The sequence below is a fragment of the Sorex araneus genome, chromosome 5 (assembly GCF_027595985.1).
Source record: "Sorex araneus isolate mSorAra2 chromosome 5, mSorAra2.pri, whole genome shotgun sequence".
In the NCBI taxonomy this organism is placed as follows: Eukaryota; Metazoa; Chordata; class Mammalia; order Eulipotyphla; family Soricidae; genus Sorex; species Sorex araneus.
In genome coordinates, this window is record NC_073306.1 from 129,724,800 (window position 1) to 129,744,670 (window position 19,871).

At 50.4% G+C, this 19,871-nt stretch overlaps 1 protein-coding gene across 2 annotated transcripts in view; it reads right to left on the bottom strand.

Annotated features, from left to right (window-relative positions):
* The window catches only part of NCOA5 (nuclear receptor coactivator 5), a 37,654-nt gene extending 29,706 nt beyond the window's left edge, over positions 1-7,948 (bottom strand). Inside the window, exon 1 of one of the 2 annotated variants that reach the window (XM_055138149.1) lies at positions 7,805-7,948. The gene's annotated coding sequence lies outside the window, so the exon portion shown is untranslated. The remainder of the gene's footprint in view (positions 1-7,804) is intronic. The other variant, XM_055138151.1, reaches the window with a different exon arrangement.
* Positions 7,949-19,871: the final 11,923 nt, after the last annotated feature.

Genomic DNA, 19,871 nt, shown 5'->3' on the forward strand with positions numbered 1-19,871 from the left:
TGTCTGTCACAGTACATCAAATGCGTCTGATTTCCATGCCTACTCTGCCTCAGGAAAGTTGACTTAGCAAAGGGTAGAGGCAGAAGTACACTAGACGGTTCACAGTATGCTCTGAGTCGGGTCAGGGCGCAGACTGTTCCGTGCATGGCAGAGGAGAGTAGCAGGGCAGTCATTTTAACATACAAAGGTACAGGAATGCTGGTACTGAAGTGCTGCGTTTTGGGGGGGGTGGTATACCGGGCAGTGCTCAGGCCTTACTCCTGGCTCTGTGCTCAGGAAATCCTATGTGAAGGGGGATCAAAGCGGGGTCAGACACACGCAAGGTAAGCGCCCGGTCTGCTGCACTCTCCCTCGGGCACCCGCAGCACTGCTGGGACCGTGCCTGAGGGTCTTACTGGAGACGTGCAGCCAGTACAGACTGGGAGGGCAGGGAAGGGAGCATGGCGTTTCCTCAAGGAGGACAACTGGGGGAAATGAAAAAACCTTCTATACCTTATTTTAGGGGGCTGGGGGTGGGGGCTGCGGGAACCTCCAAAACGATGCTCAGGCAGTCTAGGGGACGGGGGCAAGTGACTCTGCCTGACTAGCCATTGGTTCAGCACAAAGGCCCCACCTAAGGGTGTGGTGCTTGGGGGACCATGTGAGAAGAACCCAAGTCAGGTCAAGTGCATGCTAGGCATGTGGTCTAACCACTGTACGGTAACTCCCAGCACCCGAGCCCCTCCCCCCAGCTCCCACCCTAACTATGGAGATGGGGAAGCACTTTGTATTTTTTTCTTTTGCATGCGGCACAAAACCATTTGTGTTTGCTTTTTTCTTTTTGGGTCACACCTGGCAATGCATAGGGGTTACTCCTGGCTCTGCACTCAGGAATTACTCCTGGCGGTGCTCAGGGGACCACATGGGATGCTGGGAATCGAACCTGGGTCGGCCGAGTGCAAGGCAAATGCCCTACCCGCTGTGCTACTGCTCCAGCCCCTGTATTGGGTTTAAAGGTAAGCAAGAAAGTAAGACAAAGGGGTTGAGACAGGAAGAGCACAATGGGGGTTGGAGCAATAGCACAGGTGGTAAGGCACTGGCCTGGCTGTGATCGCCAGCATCCCATATGGTCCCCTGAGCCCCAAAAGAAATACACTGAAAGAAAGAAAGATGTTTGAGAGGATCTTCTCATATCCTGGGTCCAGTCTCTTTCTAATCTCACCAGAACTACTTCCTCCCATTCCTACGTGAGAGGCACAGGCCATTAATTACAAAAACACTCTGCTGGGGCCGAAGATGTAGCTTGATGGGAGAGCATTTCCCTTTCATGTGTGAGACCCAGGGTTCAAACCCTGGCACTGCAAACAAAGCAGAGCAACAGAAAAGCCTTCGCAATAAAAGGGAAGACTCCCCTGCACTGCGTACCTTCTCCTGAGCCACCAGGAGTGATCCCTGAGCATATCCCAGTGTGGCCCCCACGCCAGCATAGAGAGTTAATAATAGTCAACAATCTAGCCAACCTACATTCAAGAAGGTAACAAGCCACCCCTGATCTCCCCTCAATTCTTGCCAGAAGGGAGCCCGGAGCTCACATTAAGGAGTATACCCTGAGCAAAGCCAAGCGTGGCTCCAAAATAAAACCAAAACAAGCAAGAAAGGGGAAGGAATTGGTTGCCAGGCTTGTGGAGAGTCTTGGAACTACTAGAGTCTCAATATAGCCAAATTAATGAAAGCACGCGCGCGCGCGCGCACACACACACACACACACACACACACACACACACACACACACCCCACAAACATAATCTGAAGGAAAGGGTAACCAAAAAAAATATTTAAAAGGTCTTAAGTTTACCTTCCATAAAGGGAAATAGAACGAACTTATGGTTAGGAGTCAATAACAGACCGAAGTAATTATACATCTGGTAGTGTCTACCTCGAACGGAGCCGACCTGGGTTTGATCCGTAGAGCCCATCTGGTCCTGAGCCCGCCAGGAGTGATCCCTGAGTGCAGAGCCAAGAGCACATCCAGGTATGGCCCCAAACCCAAAATAAATAGTCAATCACAAATAGCCAACACCTATCCAATCTACATTCAAGAAGGTAACAAACCACCCCCATTCCCCTCCCAAATCTTAAAAATTGGAAACAATACCATCACAGACAAGATTATCATCTTAACCACGTTTAACTGTACAGTTCAGCAGGTCAAGTACATTCGCACGGTGTGCAACACACCTTCAGAATCTTTCACTGTGCAAGACTGAAACTTCACACCCATTACACAACTCCCCATTAGCAATTTTGTTTGTGTGTGTGTGTGTGTGTGTGTGTATACTCTTTTCACCCTCCACATCACATTTCTTTAACGATATATGAGCACCACCTATACAATGGTTAAAAATCAGATTTCCAGGCCCAGTCTGTCTCAGATTCTGAGGAGAAAGCTTAGGACTCTGTACTTTAACAAATTTCTCAGGTAACTCTTGGCAGCTACCTGGAAATTCTAGTTCTTTCAGCTTATGTATTATAACACATACTAAGCCTTCCATTTAGGTATCCACTCAACTTCTGCCTTCATAGGAAAAGAAAACATATCTGTTAACGAAGAAAACATCATAACAGCAAAAATTCCTGAAAACGGGACAGAATGCAACCTCCAAAGGAAATTGATTATTCAAGTTTCCAGTCCAAAGGTAATATCAAGTTATAGGCCAGTTTCCCCCCATTCTCTAAGAGCATCAGTCCTTCATTCCTTCAAGTTCATCTGATCATTTAAGAAGTATCCTACTATTTTTAGCTTACTTTCCCAACTCTCCTTTAAAATGGCAAGGAAAATATTTAACTACAGAGCTTGTCACTTCCATTTCTAAATTTTTGGGGGGATGCTCAGGATTTACTCCTGGTTCTGTGATCAGGGGTACTCCTGTGGGGTTCAGGGGGCCATGTGGGGATTGAAAATGGGTCACCTGTGTACAAGGCAAATGCCTCACCCACTTTACTATCACCCTGGCCCACGAGCCTGCCACTTTTAAATAATGTTATCTACGTCATAGGGTAATAAATAGGGCTGACAACTAAAGCTTTCCCTAGCTGTTAACTAGAGTTGTTCAGCGTGTTACTGGCAGGGGCTAGAACTATGACTTCTAGGTATTTTAACTTCATATCTTTTTTGTTTTTTTTCCGGGGGAGGGGGATGGAGGATTGAACCACTCCTGGTTATGCTCAGAAGTTACTCCTGGAGGGTTCGGGGGGACATAAGGCATAATAGGATCCAGCCCAGGTCAGTCAAAGGCAAGTGCCCTACCTACTGTACTCAGCAGGTGTGTGAACACACACACACAGACACACACACACACACACACACGTACGCGCACATACCCTAGCCCCATTATACCTAAATGCCACTCTTAGCAAAAAGAAAAATCCATACTAATACAAAGTGAAAAAAATCTGAAAATGTGAAAGCATCCTACTGATGTTGACAGATGAAATTTTTACTACTATTACTTCCAATTCAAACTATGAAGTGAAAAAAAAATTAAGGTCTTTCCTAAAACGAGTCCATTTATACTTATAAACTATATATAACTATAAACCAGAATGTTATTTCCTACTAGTAATCTGGGCTACAAATAGTATAGGATTAGAATTTGCTTCAACCTTATATTTCAAGTCAAAACTTAAAGACTTAAGTGAGGGGTTCTCACAGCTGCAGGATGGTTTCTGAAAGGCAGACCCCTCACCCCCGCCTTCAGAGACTGACTGTGGGCGTGGAGGGGCGAGGAGCTGCCCCTGAAAGTATTCCCAACACGCTGTTCTGGTGACAGAAGGCTGTTATGTTTAAAATCTCAAGTTTGAATAGGAACAAAAATTATGTTTTTCTGGGGCTGGAGCAATAGCACAGCGGGTAGGGTGTTTGCCTTGCACGTGGCCGACCCCGGTTCAAGTCCCAGCATCCCATATGGTCCCCTGAGCATGGCCAGGGCTAATTCCTGAGTGCAGAGCCAGGAGTAACCCCTGTGCATTGCCAGGTGTGACCCAAAAAGCAAAAAAAAAAAAAAAAAAAAAATTATGTTTTTCTGGGGCTGGAGCAATAGCACAGCGGGTAGGGTGTTTGCCTTGCACGTGGCCGACCCCGGTTCGAGTCCCAGCATCCCATATGGTCCCCTGAGCATGGCCAGGGCTAATTCCTGAGTGCAGAGCCAGGAGTAACCCCTGTGCATTGCCAGGTGTGACCCAAAAAGCAAAAAAAAAAAAAAAAAAAATTATGTTTTTCTATTTTTTTCTTTTGAATATCAAAAACAGTTTCTGAGAGGATTAAAATTCTTGTATCCTCTCTGACCTTAAGTACATATTATCATCTCTAATTGTATAAGCATGGGCTGGAGCCATAGCACAGCGGGTAGGGTGTTTGCCTTGCATGCAGTCAACCTGGGTTTGATTCCTCCGCCCCTCTCCGAGAGCCCGGCAAGCTACCTGTGGCGTATTCAATATGCCAAAAACAGTTAACAACAAGTCTTACAATGGAGACGTTACTGGTGTCTGCTTGAGCAAATCAATGAGCAACGAGATGACAGTGACAGTATTAAGTACAGTCACGTAAGTATACTCACTTCAAATGAATTTAAAGACAAATTAATTATAATTCAAAGTTTTCAAAAACTAGCTGAAGAATCAACCTAACCTTCAGCAGTTTAATCATCCCAGATCCAAACCAGGGACTAGCTCGGCTATTTTATACTTGTTCCAGGCACTGTGGGGCTGGAGACATAGTACAGGGGAGAGCACTTGCCTTGCACATAGCTACCCTGGGTTCGATCCTTGGCACTGCATCTAGTCCCTTGAGCCTGCTAGCCAGGAGTAGGCCCTGAGCACCTCGAGGCATGACCCCAACACAACCCCAAACAAAAAAAGACACTCTGCTCCCTAACTGGTCTCTAATGCAACTTGATCCTTATCCTTGTCTAAGTCTGTCTTTCTAGAGGTCACCAATGTTTTTCTGAACTTGAAACAAAGACGAAGAGTTTTCTTCACATGTAATTGGTCCAGTTAATCTTACCACTAGCTCTTATTTTTTAAAGCACAGAATGAAAGAGTGAAAATGCCCATTTCTATAAATACTCCTTTCTGGCAATAATAAAACCACCATCTAGAAAGCAGCAGGCATGCTGGTATTACGCAGCTAGCTGTCCCATGTATTTCATATTTCTCTAATATGCTGCTGCTTCAGAGTGCCATGCTCTGATCCTTTCACTAACGCCTCCTTTAATAAGAGGAGCATAAAGAGTCTGGGCACTGGCTTTTAACTCCTTAATAGTTTAACTCTACTTCGGTCAAACAGTTTAAACAAATGCGCAAGCTGTTCCCTGAACATGCTAAAGACACTGCTTTACCACACCATTTCTCAATTCTGCTTGACCATAAAATCTTTTATCTCCAACATCACTACTTAATACTTAAGTATGTGATGTGGGCAAGGAATCTAGCCTCTCTGAGCCTTTGTTCCTGCATAAACATAGGTGAGTTGACAGGATTGAGACTATTTGTGGATGCTTTGTAACTGAATTCAGGAACAGAACTTCCGTTTTTTTTTTTTTAAGCAAGGAATTAAAAACCAACCAACCAACCACCGCAAATGAAAAGGAATATAAACTACTACATACATTCCTTGCAAAGATTTCTTTCCCTTCTCAAAAGCACATATGAATTCCAGTCCCTCTCCCAGTGGAATAGTAGGCCCTACCAAGGCACCGCCATCTGCAGGCCACCGAGCCAGAACGCTGGCAAGGGATGTGCACTCACGTTTCAACCCTTCAGGCTCTTTTTCATTACACTGCTCAAGCCTTTCCAGAGATTCTCAGCGTTTTGAGCACTGGTAGATGAGGCTCCATTTGCTGAAGTTCTGAAAAGGTCTGGAGTGAAATAAAATTCTCGTTTCTTCCTCACACCGGACTTTTGCTTAGAAACGTAAAGAAAGTTACCCACAGAAATCCTGCAGTATGCCTATCCGGGACACCAAAGAATATGAATTTGAGTCTGGGAGCTAGGGAAGGGATCAGCCAGAGGGGAGGGGAAGACCCCTTCCCCTGAGCTACTTGCGTGGATTATTCTGCGTTTTCTTTAAACTGTTTACACACACACACACACACACACACACACACACACACACACACACACACACACACACACACACACACCAGACTACAATGTAGAATAGATGGTTGACAAATTAACCTGTAAGTGCCTCCTTTGGAAGTGTTCACAGAAATGGACCTGCGTGGATTATTCTGTGTTTTCTTTATAAACTATTCACACACACACACACACACACACACACACACAGAGCAGAGTACAAGCAGAATAGACGGTTGACAAATTAACCTGTCAGTGCCTCCCTTGAAAGCGATCACCCAGCCAGCCCGCACTGCGCCTTGCTTGTCAGGGTTCCCCGCGGATGCTACTGGGAAGAGCACTGCTTGTTTCTTTCTTTGCACCTTGTAAAGAACGTTCTGAGGGGCGGGGTGGGGGAGGCGTTTCCAAAATTGTCGGGTGGGGGACAGATGACTGAAACAAAAGACAAAGAAACCAGGGAGGGAAGGGACAATGCCCAGGAGTCAAACTTTCGCACAGACAAAACCCACAAAGGCTTTTATGGGTTTGTTTCCACACCCCGGCCTGACTCACGGAAGGCGAGCTAGCGGGTCAAGTGTGTGTGTGTGCGCGCGCGAGTGTGCACGTGTCTGCGTGTCTGTGTGTGCGCGCGTGTGCGTGTGTGCACGCAGAACCCGCTTTTTACGGACTCCCGGGTCCGACCCCACCACTGTGCGACCGGGGTGGCCGGTGGCGGGCGGGGAGGTGGCCCGGAGCGGACGCTTCCAGCCCGCGCGCACGTCCGTCCGTCCGTCCGTCCGTCCGTCCCCAGGCTGCGCCGGGATCGCTTGGCGCGGAGACGCCCCCCCACCCACCCCCGACCCCCGGGCGGGCCCCGGGCAGACCCCCGCGCCCGCGGGCCGCGGAATAACTCCAGGAGGAAGCAGGACGCAGGGTTTCAGAGGCGTTTATTGGTTCGGAACGCGCGTCGGGAGCGGCCGGGCCTGCAGCGCCGGCGCCGCCAGCCGTCAGCGGGGCGGGGGCCCGGGTGGTCGCGGCGCGGGCCCCCATGCCCACCCTCCCCGGCTGGGCCCGGGGTCTGGTCCCTAAGACGGGGGCGGGGCGGGGCGGGCGGGGGTCCCGGGCCCAGGCAACGCCCGGAGGAGGCCGACAGGGAGCGGCACAGCCGGCCTGGCCCGGCCCCCGACCGACCGCTCGGCCTGCCGAGCGATGGGCGCGTTTACGGTCCTTTTGTTGTTGTTGTTGTTGTTGAAATAAAAGAGTGAGAAATCGCTCTGCGGGTTTGCACATCTTTGCGGGGGGCGGTGGGTGGGGACGGTCACGCCCGGCGGTGCTGGGGACTCGAACCCGCCGCGCCCGCCCCCCTCCCCCGACTCCCGGCCGTGATTTCGGTGCCCGGAGGAGGTGGAGGAAGAGGGGGAAGAGGAGGAGGAGGAGGAGGAAGAGGAGGAGGAGGAGGAGGGGACGCCGGGGCAGAGCCGCAGCCCGGGCCGGGCACCGCGGCCGGCGGGTCGCGCCCCAGCCAGCGCCGGGCGGCGAGGCCGCGCCCCGCACCGGGCATGCGCAGCGCCCGCGCGCCCCCGGGAGCCGCCGAGGCCGCGCGTCGAGCGGAACCGCCGCCGCCTCTGCCGCCGGCTCGGCCCGGGCCCCCCTCCCCGCGGCCCCGCAGCCCCTGGCCTCGGCGGGCGGCCACCGCGTCCCCGGCACTCACCGCTACCAGCGCGGCGGCCTCCCGGCCGATCCTTCGCCTCAGGCCCGCCGCCGCCGCCGCCGCCGCAGCCCACCTGCCCGCCGCAGGACAAAGGCGCCACCAACCGACCGGCGCGGGCACGAGGCAATGGCGGCCGGGGCGGAGGGTGGGGGCAGAGGGCGCGCACGCAGCGGCAGGCGCGGCACTGTCGCGAAAGGACGCGCGCGTTTACGGCCGCGCGACTGCGCGCGGCGCGGCGACGTCCGTCTCCTTGGCGACGAGGGCCAGGGCGCGGCTCTCGGGCGGCGGTTAGGGACGCGAGGCGTTGCCTAGGAACAGCGTCCTCGGGCGGCGGGCGGGGCTCGGGAGCTGTTAGGTACCCTTGTCCTCCGCGCTCCTCGGATGGATGCTCAGGGCGCCCGTCCGTCGTTCGCTCTGTCTGTAGGAATAACGTTTCCTAAAACACTTTTCTCTTGGGCACTGAACCCAAAGCAGCTCTAGGCGTCCTTCTGCTGGAGGTTCGAGTCCCGTGTCCTCCCGAGGACCAGGAACAGAGCAGAGCGGCGGAGAACATGTTTTATTTAACTAAGCAGCGAACACTATTAGTTGGGCTAAATAAAGGCTTCTGGTGATGATAGTCACAGGTTCTAGCTGGAGCCATCGTACAGGGTGGAGGGCGCTTTTGCCTTGCACTCAGGCGGCCCGGGTTCGATTCCCGGCACCCCTATCTGGTCTCCGCAAGCCCCGTCGGGAGTGAACCCTGAGCGCAGAGCCAGAAATGAGCCCTGAGGGTCCAACAACCAAAATAAAAATGAAAAGCATCTATGCTCCTCAAAATGTCTAACCTTTTTTCAAAAAGATAAATTTTCTAGAATCTTAGTGCTGGCCTTGAAACATGTAAAATGAGATACTTGTTCGTTGATAGACCTTGTTGTACGGGATGGAATATGTTCACAGCAATATACACTCCATTATTCACAGTCCTTGCAGTATAAGTACAGAAACCAAACCAAAAATGGTGTCTCTAGGAAGTCAGCCCCGGGAAAAGCCAGGCTATTTGACAGCAAGCCGTGTGCTCCTTCACTCATTCACTCACCGCACATTTATCATATACCTCCTAGGTGATCAGTGATTTGTTACACACCCGCTTGCTAGGGCTATCGGTGAGAGTCTCTTGATGAAACCCAAACCCATCTCTATTATCTTGCAGATTTGTGTCTAACACTGAGATAAAATTGGCTAGATAATCGGACTCCAGTGTGTGATCACCAACAAGTAATTACTACTTGAAGAAAGATGCAGGGACGCGCTCTATTGTCTGACATTCCTCTGTAAATAGAGCAAATTGAGTCTGCTGCCGTGACCTTCAAATGCTTACCGAATAGCACCTGAGAAATGAAAAATCGGTAGTGATTTCCCCTCACTCCTGCCTCTGTTGATTCTTTCTGCAGGCCGACTGGCGGGATATTCCCTTCGCTCCCTCCCGGCTTGACTATTCTAGGAGGGAAGTGTGGGGGTTATGTGAACTCACCTATTTTCTCAGGATCCAGAAAATTAAGAACCTCTTGACAGATTCTATTTCTTTCCTTGGTGACTTCTTTTTTGATGTCACGCTGTATATATAGTTGTACCCTACTTTTTTGTTTGGCTGAGTTGATGGGTTCTCTTAACTTTTGGTATTTTAAATTTTAATTCTCATTGATTTTTGGTTAAACCCACAGGGACAGAGATTCCTAGACTCCACTTCCTCATGCTATTTTTACCACCCTGAAATTTCCCAAGAGATGATCTACTCTTCACAACAATGTGTCTGGTAGAACTTTGATTTGTTTTTGGGCCACACTGGTTCGGGGCTTTCAGTAGTACACAGAGTCTGGACTGGAGAGCAAATGGATGGCCTGGGACATGCCAGGCATGTGCTCTAATACTAGAGCCATATTCCTAGGACTCAGCTATGTAAGTTTAAAAAAATTCCTCACCATTTCAAAAATATATTAAATAACATAAATAATATAGTAATAGGGGCTGGAGAGATAGTCCAGCAGGTAAGGTGCTTACCTTGCACAAAGCCCACCGGGGCTTGATCCCCGGCATCCCATATGGCCCCCTGAGCATAGCAGGAGTGATTCCAGAGTGTAGAGTCAGGAGTTATACCTGAGCACCACTGGATGTGGCCCCAAAACTTTATATATCCATCTCATACTTTTCTATTCTCCACGGTGATTGAGCAAATGAAAATGCTTTGTCAATTTGCATTTCAGACATGAAATGACATAAAAACAGCCAAGATTCCCTTCGCATCTCCTTCCCCTCCTTTCCCGGAGCTTATTGCTCTCCTGAAATACTTTTCTCATGTATATAGCAGTGTATATATGAGAGGTTCATGAGACAGTATAACAGGTAAGGTGCGGGGCTGGAGCGATAGCACAGTGGGTAGGGCGTTTGCCTTGCACTCAGCCAACCCGGGTTCGATTCCCAGCATCCCATATGGTCCCTTGAGCACCACCGGGGGTGATTCCTGAGTGCAGAGCCAGGAGTAACCCCTGTGCATCGCCAGATGTGACCCCAAAAAAAAACCAAAACAAAACAACAACAAAAAAACAGGTAAGGTGCTTGCCTTGCATGTGGTTGGCCTGGGTTCAATACTTGGCACCTCAGATGGCCCCTGAGCACCGAGCCAGCTGTAAGCCTCCAGCACATCCACGTCTGACACCCCTAAACCAGAGCAAAACAAAAAAAATTGTATGTGTGTGTATATATGTATATATATATACATATATGTGTGTGTGTATGCACACATATGTATAGCACTGTAGTACTGTCTGTAGTACTGTCATCCTGTTGTTCATCAATTTGCTCGAGCGGGCACCAGTGACGTCTCCATTGCGAGACTTGTTGTTACTGTTTTTGGCATATCAAATACGCCACGGGGAGCTTGCCAGGCTCTGCCGTGTGGGCGGGATACTCTTGGTAGCTTGCTTGTTTCTCCGAGAGGGACAAAGGAATTGAACCTGGGTCGGCCGCGTGCAAGGCAAATGCCCTACCTGCTGTGCTATCACTCCAGTCCACACATATGTATAGACACACAAATATAAACCCATGTGTCTATATTTTATCTTTTCACAGATTGATTTTTTTTAATGGCACTGGGCTTTCAAGAGTTTACCTGATTGAAATGTATAACTAGAAGCTGGAGCAATAGCACAGCAGCTAGGGTGCTGACTTTGCACATGGCCAGCTTGGGTTTAATCCTGGCACCACGTATCACATATGGTCCCCCGAGTTCCTCTAGGAATGATCCTGAACCAGGAGTAAGCCCTGAGCACTGCTGGTGGGACCCCAAACCATTCTAGTAGCTGAGAACGTGGCTAGAATGTGAGTCAGAGAACACTTGTTTTGCTAATGGGAGGCTCTGGTTTTGACTCCTGACATGGCCAAAAAGAAAAGGTAGGGCCCAGGAACTTGTTTATGTCCCTTTTGTTGGTTGTAGGAGTCACATTTAGTGGTGCAGGGTGGCCCCAGGGCCACAGCTGGCTGCCCCAGGAGGGTTCCTAGAGCACAGAGTTGAACCCAGGGCCTTGCACGTGTCAGAGAGACGCTCTACCACTGGAGCATCCCCCTGGCCCTGGAACACAACAGTTTTTCCCTGGCCGTGGCCGCCCAGTCGTACGGATGCACCCTGAAGTTCACGAGCAACAGCTGTCTCGTATTAATTTTCTGTGTAATATTTACGCAGTGAATCAGTTGGCTTATGTGTCTGTATGAAGGAACATGGGAGTTTGTTTTCTTTTCGAAAGGGCATCGAACAGCTCTCCTGTGTGCACGCGTTAAAAGTTTTCCAGGCTGGGGCTGGAGAAGTAGCACAGTGGGGAGGGGGCTTGCCTTGTGCGCAGCCGAACCCTGGATGGTCCCCTGAGCCCCACCAGGAGTCACCCCTGAGCACAGAGGCAGCAGTAAACCCTATGGGCTGCGGAAATAGCACATCCTGTGCACGTGGGGGTCAGGAGTCAACCCCCAGATGGAGTTTGCACCTCTGTCTTTTTTTGGGGGGGGGTCACACCTGGTGATGCACAGGGATTACTGCTGACTCATGCACTCAGGAATTACTCCTTGTGGTGCTCAGGGGACCATTTGGGATGCTGGGAATCGAACCCAAGTAACCCACTTGCAAGGCAAACACCCTACCCGCTGTGCTAGCGCTCCAGCCCCGCATCTATCTTTTTTTTTTATTTTAAATTTTTTTTTGCTTTTTGGGTCACACCCGGCAATGCACAAGGGTTATTCCTGGCTCTGCACTCAGGAATTATCCCTGGCGGTGCTCAGGGGACCATATGGGATGCTGGGAATCGAACCCGGGTCGGCCGCGTGCAAGGCAAACGCCCTACTCTCTGTGCTATCACTCCAGCCCCCGCATCTATCTTTTTAAAACAGTATCTTTTTGGTACCTCATCTATAGGCCTGAATTTTTGAGTGTTAAAATTTTTTTATTATTTATTTTTTGTTAATTTAGTATCTTCTACTGAATTAATTCCCTAGCACCTTACAACTTTGGCAGTTTGGGGAGGGGGGTTACACCCAGCAATGCTTACAACTTACTCCTGCCTCAGCACTGAGGGATCGTGCCTCTCAGATCTTGGGGGACCATCTGGGGTGCTGGGGATCGAACCTGGGATGGCCACATACAAGGCAAGCTCTACCGTCTCTCTGACCCCAACAGGCCTTACAGGAATCACCCCAGTATTCTCCCTAGCAGAAGAATGCTTTCTTTGTTTTCCCTGGTGGGTGTCCAGGTCCCAGTTACATGTTATTTGTGTTACAACAATGTTACAACATTACTTTTACTGTTGCTTTAAGCCACTTTTAATCTGAAACAGTCCTTCAGTCTTTGTCCTCTGTGGCTTTGAAATTGTTTTTGTTGTTACCAGGGGCTGGGGGTGGGGAAGGCAGGAGTGAGTAGTATTTTTCTTAAATTTTTAGTTGTTTTATTTGTGAGTGTTTTATTTCTGTTTTGGTGTTTTTTGTTTTGTTTTGTTTTTGTTTTTGTTTTTGTTTTTTGCTTTTTGGGTCTCACCCAGCGTTGCTCAGGGGTTACTCCTGGCTCCACACTCAGGATTTGCTCCTGGAGATGCTTTGGGGGACCATATGGGATGTGCCGGGGCTTGAACCCAGGTCGGCTGTGGGCAAGGCAAATGCCCTACCATCTGTGCTATCACTCTGGCCCCTTTTATTTCTGTTTTGTGTTTGGAGGATATCCAGGGCCCCATGGAGTCCTCTGCCACTGAATTCATTCCCCAGCCCCTCATAACCTTGATTTTCTTTGGGGGAATGGGCATATCCACTGGTGCTCAGGGGTCACTCCTGGAGGCTCAGGGAACCATAAGAGGTGCTGGGGATTGAACTTGGGTCAGCTGCGTACAAGGTAAGTGCCTTAACCTGGCCCAACCTTGACATTTTTGAGGAAGGCCCTTTGAGAAGTTTGGCTGATGTTTCTTCACTGTTTGATTCAAGTGATAGTTTTGGCAGAAGGGATGCTGTGTCCTTTTCAGGCTTATTTCCTTTTAACTAGAATTCCTTGTAACAGCATCTGCATAAAAACACTTTTCCCGGGGCTGGAGCGATAGCACAGTGGGGAGGGCATTTGCCTTGCACGCGGCCAACCCGGGTTCAAATCCCAGCATCCCATATGGTCCCCTGAGCACCGCCAGGAGTAATTCCTGAGTGCATGAGCCAGGAGTGACCCCTGTGCATCGCCGGGTGTGACCCAGAAACAAAACAAAACAAAAAAACCCAACACTTTTCCCGGGGCTGGAGAGATAGCCCAGTGGGTAGGGCGTTTGCCTTGCATACGGCCAACCAGGTTCGATTCACCGGCATCCCATATGGTCCCTGAGCATGGCCAGGAAGAATTCTCGAGTGCAGAGCCAGAAGTAACCCCTGAGCATCATCAGGTGTGGCCTAGAAAACAAACAAGAAATTATTTTTTCCAAGGAAGGGGTTAATGTCTCTAATTTCTCATTCCCAGAGAACTCACGGCATGACTTCAGCTAAGAAATCCGTCACGGCCCCGTGCTTGTCTGGGGCCATCTGGGAGAGTGGCGCCGTGATGCTTGGCTCCGCAGGCATCTCATCCTCCTCCCCCCCCCCCCCACGCTCTGGGACCTGCCAGTGAGTGCATCATGCGACAGACCCCTGGTGGTCTACCCTTCTTGGATCAGACATATTAGGGGAGCGGGAGCGATAGAGTATAGCGGGAAGGGTGCTTGGCTTCCACGCAGCTGACCCGGGTTCGATCTCCCCAGCATCCCACATGATCCTTCTAGCGCCACCAGGAGTGATGGCTGAATGCAGAGCCAGAAGTCACCCGCGAGCACCACCCATCTGGTCCCCCAAACAAACGTATTAGGGGGACTTAATGTGCCATCTGTTTGTTTTGTTATCTTTGGGGTCCCTCGTGGTGGTGCTTGGAGGGCTCACCCCAGCTCTGTGCTCAGCTCTGGTCAGTGTTACGGTGGTCACGGGGTGGCAGGAGTTGAACCCAGCTCTTCTGCAGTCCTCAGCTCAGTGAGCCTTCGCACTGGCCTTGGTGGCTGGGAATATAGGTGTAAGAATCAGCTTTTCCTACACACCACACACACACACACACACACACACACACACACACACACACACGCTTCCTGTTTCTTCCCCCTTGTGGTAGTGGATTACACACTTTCGTTTCTGTGCCCACACACGCTTTGTTGATATGTCAACATGTGGGATGGTGCCAGGGATTGAACTGAAGGCTCAGATTTGCGAGGACAGCGTGCTCCCTCTCTCCTCCCTTCTTCCCCCTTTCCCCTCCCTTTCTTTGTCCTTTTTGGTTTTGTTTTATTTTGTTTTGTTTTTGCGGAGGCACATCCAGCTGTGCTCAGGGATTTCTCCTGGCTCCGCACCCAGGAAATGACTCCAGGTGGTGCCTGGGGCCATCTGGGAGCTTGAGGATTGAACCCAGATCATCCATCCACATGTACAAGGTAATGCCCTAGCCGCTGTTCTGTCATCCGGCCCTCTCTCTCTCTCTCTCTCTCTCTCTCTCTCTCTCTTCCTTTCTCCCTTTCTCTTTCTTTCTTTCTTTCTTTCTTTCTTTCTTTCTTTCTTTCTTTTTCTTTCTGTCTCTCTCGTTCTTTCTTCTTCCATCTCTCTCCCTCCCCTCTCTTTCCTTTCTTCTTTCTTTCTTTCTTTCTTTCTTTCTTTCTTTCTTTCTTTCTTTCTTTCTTTCTTTCTTTCTTTCTTTCTTTCTTCTTCCATCTCTCTCCCTCCCCTCTCTCTTTCTCTCTTTCTCTTTCTTTCTTTCTTTCTTTCTTTCTTTCTTTCTTTCTTTCTTCTTCCATCTCTCTCCCTCCCCTCTCTCTTTCTCTCTTTCTCTTTCTTTCTTTCTTTCTTTCTTTCTTTCTTTCTTTCTTTCTTTCTTTCTTTCTTTCTTTCTTTCTTCCTTTCTTTCTTTCTCTCTTTCTTTCTTTCTTTCTCTCTCTCTCTCTTTCTTTCTTCTTCCATCTCTCTCCCTCTCCCTCTCTTTCTCTTTCTTTCTTTCTTCCTTTGTTTCTTCCTTCCTTCCTTCCTTTCTTTCTTTCTTTCTTTCTTTCTTTCTTTCTTTCTTTCTTTCTTTCTTTCTTTCTCCATCTCTCTCCCTCCCCCTTTCTTTCTTTCTTTCTTTCTTTCTTTCTTTCTTTCTTTCTTTCTTTCTTTCTTTCTTTCTTTCTTCTTCTATCTCTCTCCCTCCCCCTTTCTTTCTTTCTTTCTTTCTTTCTTTCTTTCTTTCTTTCTTTCTTTCTTTCTTTCTTTCTTACTTTCTTCCTCCTTCTCTCCCTCTCTCCCTCCCTCCTTCCTTTCTTTCTTCCTCCTTTCTTTCTTTCCTTCCTTCCTCCCTCTCTCCTTTCTTTCACTCTTTCCTTTTATTTGAGGGGGAGTGGTGTTAAAAGGTTGATGGTGCTCAGGGCTTCTTCCTGACCCTGTGCTCGGAGTTCACTCCTGACGCTCCTCAAGGAAGTCTACATGGTGCCGGGGCCCAAACCAGGTCATATTCCTACAAATCGACCCCTTGACCCTGTAACGTCTCTCCAGCCCTTTGTTCTTTCCTGAGTCTCTCCAGGCATTGCCCTGGCGGCCTGAGGGTCCCTCCCAGAGCTAACCGGCACGGCTGTGTAGGTCGAGCAGCTCAGTGCTCAGGCCCAAGAACAGAGTGTTGCTGACACCAGTGGGGCGGAGGCCCGCCAGGGCGTAGCCAGCAGTGCCGGTGGTGTGTGCGGTGCCTGGCGCCAAGCGCAGGGTCTGTGCTCCGGCTAATGGCGGGTTTGCCTCTGGGCTGTCCCGGATGCCGTGGGCTACTGTTTATTAAACCGAAGGAAAATAGCCTGGGGCTGGAGAGAGAGAGGGTACTGTGGGCAGAGCACTTGCCTTGCAAGGGGCTCCCCCAGGCTTGATCCCCGGCACCCTAGAGGGTCTTCTGAGCCCTGCTAAGGGAGCACTGAACCAGGAGCAGGCTCAGCCCTGCCGGTTGGGCTGGGTCCCCGGCTGTGCTGGATGGAGTCTGCACTGGGACAGTCTGAGGATGCGGCTGTGGAGCCGCTCGGGCCCTGCAGACCACCCCAGTGAGGCCGGGGCGGGGGTGGGAGGGGCTCCAGAATGGTGCTCAGGGACCGCATCGTGCCAGGGGTCAAAGCAGGGTCAGCCACATGCAAGGCCTGTGCCTGACTCCTGTCGCCTCTCAGCTGCCCGTCGCACACTCTTGGAGACTGGGTGACTATTTCTGTCTTCTGTCTCGAAATGACTTTCCCAACGTCCCTTTGTGTAACGAGAGAGGAGGTGAACGTCTTGTCTTTCACCTGGGGGGACGGGGTGCGAGGTGCAGTGCGGAGCGGGGCAGTACCTCACGAAGCTGGATGGGGAAAGCCTCCATCCTCATCTTCCTGGACCCCCCATGGAGCACCCCCCACCCCCCAGAAATGAATGTAGGTATCGGGAGTGGTGACAGCCACTCGGCCCACTCCAGCACCCCCCCTCCCCACCCCCCACGAGGCGTAGAGTCGCACGACAGTCTTTGCAGATGTCTGGAATTACTGTTTGCACTCATCATGCCTTAGAAATTATGGAAATTTGAGACTTGCTGCTAGATCTTCTTATTTAATCCATTAATAAAGACACCATACAGTGCGGGAGTGCACATTTGTCTCTTTAATATTTCTATGACGGCATCTCGAGATAATTGGTTTTCTTTGTAACTGGGTCTATCATATTTTATGCATTTACAAACATTTCTTTTCTGAGAAGGGCCCAGAGGGTTCTCCAGATGGTCAGAGGAGCCCACAATACACACACACACACACACATACACACACACACACACACACAGAATGGAAGAATCACGTCTTAAAGAATCGTCAGGAGCAGGTAGGGTGCTTGCTTTGCATGCAGCGGACCTGGGTTTGACCCCCGGCACCCCATAGGGTCCCCCGAGCACTACCAGGAGTAATTTGGTGCAGAGCCAGAAGTAACCCCTGAGTATTGCCAGGTGAGGGCCCCAAATAGAAACTAAACAAACAAACAAACAAAAAAAAAACATAGCCAAGGCTGGAAAGATAGGACAGCGGGTAGGGCACTTGCCTTGCACATGGCTGATCCGAGTTTGACCCCCAGCACCCCGTATGTTCTCCTGATCCCTGACAGTAATCCCTGAGCACAGAGCCAGGAGTAAGCCCGGAACACTGTGAGGTGTGACCAAAAGAAAGAGAGAAAATTGAGAGCATAGTCAGCAACTGGTAAAGTCTTTTTCTAAGGAGCACTGGGGGGTGAGCACATTCTGAGGCAGTCTCAGCCAGTCACTGTGTTGAGGACTTCACTGTCACGGTCATCCCGTTGCTCATCGATTTTTTCGAGCGGGCACCACTAATGTCTCCATTGTGAGACTTGCTGTTACTGTTTTTGGCATATCGAATACGCCATGGGGAGCTTACCAGGCTCTGCCGTGGGGGGCAGCATACTCTCAGTAGCTTGCCGGGCTCTCCGAGAGGGTTCGAAGAATCAAACCCGGGTTGGCTGCGTGCAAGGCAAACACCCTACCCGCTGTGTAATCCATATTTAATCCTCTCAACACACTAGGAGATAGGTATTATCAGTACCCCATTTTATAGATGTGAAAATTGAGGCTCAGATGGGTGGTTAAATTTACCATGGTCGTAGAGCGGCATATTAGTGGTGGAGTTAGCACTTTTTGTTACTGTTGCTTGTTTGTTTCTTTGGGGGGGTTTCACTTCCCACTCCCGGCAGTGCTCAGAGCTTACTCTTGGCTCTGTGCTCAGGAATCACTTCTGATGGGGCTTGGGGGACTGTATGGGGTGTTAGGGATCAAATCTGGGCCAACAGCATCGTATCCTTTGAGGTGTGGGGGTGGGGAGGCCACCTCAGCAATGCTCAGGGCTTACTCCTGGCTCTGCACTCCTAACTGCAGTCTGGGACCAGGTGAGATGCCGGGAATCGAACCCGGGTCAGCCATGTGCAAGGCCAACACACTCCCCTCTGTACTGTAACTCCGGCCCCTGAAGTTAGCACTTTCAGTGTGTGTCTTGCCTCCAGATAAAACCCCCTCGCACTTCCACCACCCTGCAATTAGGATCCCATGCTTTGTCCTAGTATGGATGCGGGGACTGAGATTTGGAAAGATTATAGTTATTTTCCCCCCTCCGTTTCAGTGACAGAGTCAGGATTCAAACCCTTATCTGCCAGGCCCCCAGGTGACCTGCAGAGTTAATTAAAGGTTCTGTGGTAGGTGATTTATATGGAGTAGGGAGAAGAGAGAGGCAGCCTTGAGAAAGGCGTCTACCATGAATCTCTCGACCCATCTCAGTCACCGGGGAACTGCCAGGGGAGACGTCTGCTCTGAGCATCAGCACGGCACCGAAATGACAGCTCACCGGCCCCGGCCCATTCATCTGCAACACAGTTCCACTTGCTCTCCTCAGCCCAGGAAACCATCCCTGCCACCCCACTTCTCAGGGAGCTGTAGAACCAGAGTTGGAGCCGGAGTAGAGTGGGTAGGGCACTTAGCTTTCGTGGCTCCCCTCTTCACGCCCCCCTCCCAGCCTGCCAGGAGTGACCCCTGATCCACAAAGGCAGGACTAAGCCCTGAGCACCGCTGTGTGTGGCCCAAATAACAAAACCAGAAGCCAGAATGGAGTGAGGAATGAATTGCTTTGTCCCTGCAGTCCGGGTGTCTTTCGTCCCGGGTGTGCAGCCCTGCTCTAGGCCTTGGAGTCTGCACCACAGAGATTTTCAGGGCTCCTTGGACGGGCCCCTTATTTCAAAGGCCTCCATGCCTCGGGCTGGCTTACACCCCAGCCCATGCTGTTCCCAGTCCAGGTGAGCAGGGCCCCGCGTCTGTCTGCCCCAGCTCCTCTTCTGTAGAATGGACATATATCTCATGTGGTGATTGGAAGAATCAGATAATTTACTCAAGTACTTTCTCATAACAGTCAAAGTGGTGTCACGGTCAAAGTGATATCAGTCATTACAGGAATAGTGAAAACAGTATTAAAATAGAGTATTTAAGAGCGCAGGGAGGTCATCTGAGGTTAAGTGGGAACCTGGGTGTTGTGTGTGTGTGTGTGTGTGTGTGTGTGTGTGTGTGTGTGATAGAGAGAGAGAGAGAGAAAGAGAGAGAGAGTGAGTGAATGTGTGCACGTGCCCCCAACACCTCGGAGGTAACCTACCCTGGGCTGGGGTCCTTCTAGACTTATAGGTGGAATTGTGAGGGCAACACAGCAGGAATTTCCTGGGAGGGTAGAATCATCCTCCATCCGCACCACCCAATACACTATATATTTGGGAGGAAGTTCATGCTGCCAAGAAGTGGATATTCTTGGTTTTCTTTTTTACTCTTTTTCTTTGGGGTGTGGGGTGTGGGCACACCCAGCGGTGCTCAGGGGATACTCCTGTCTCTGCATGCAGGAATCACTCCAGGCCTTGCTCGGGGGAGCCTCTAGGATGCCAGGAATGGAACCCCGGTTGACGGCGTGCCAGGCAAGCACCGTATCCTCTTGTACTATCTCTCTGGCCC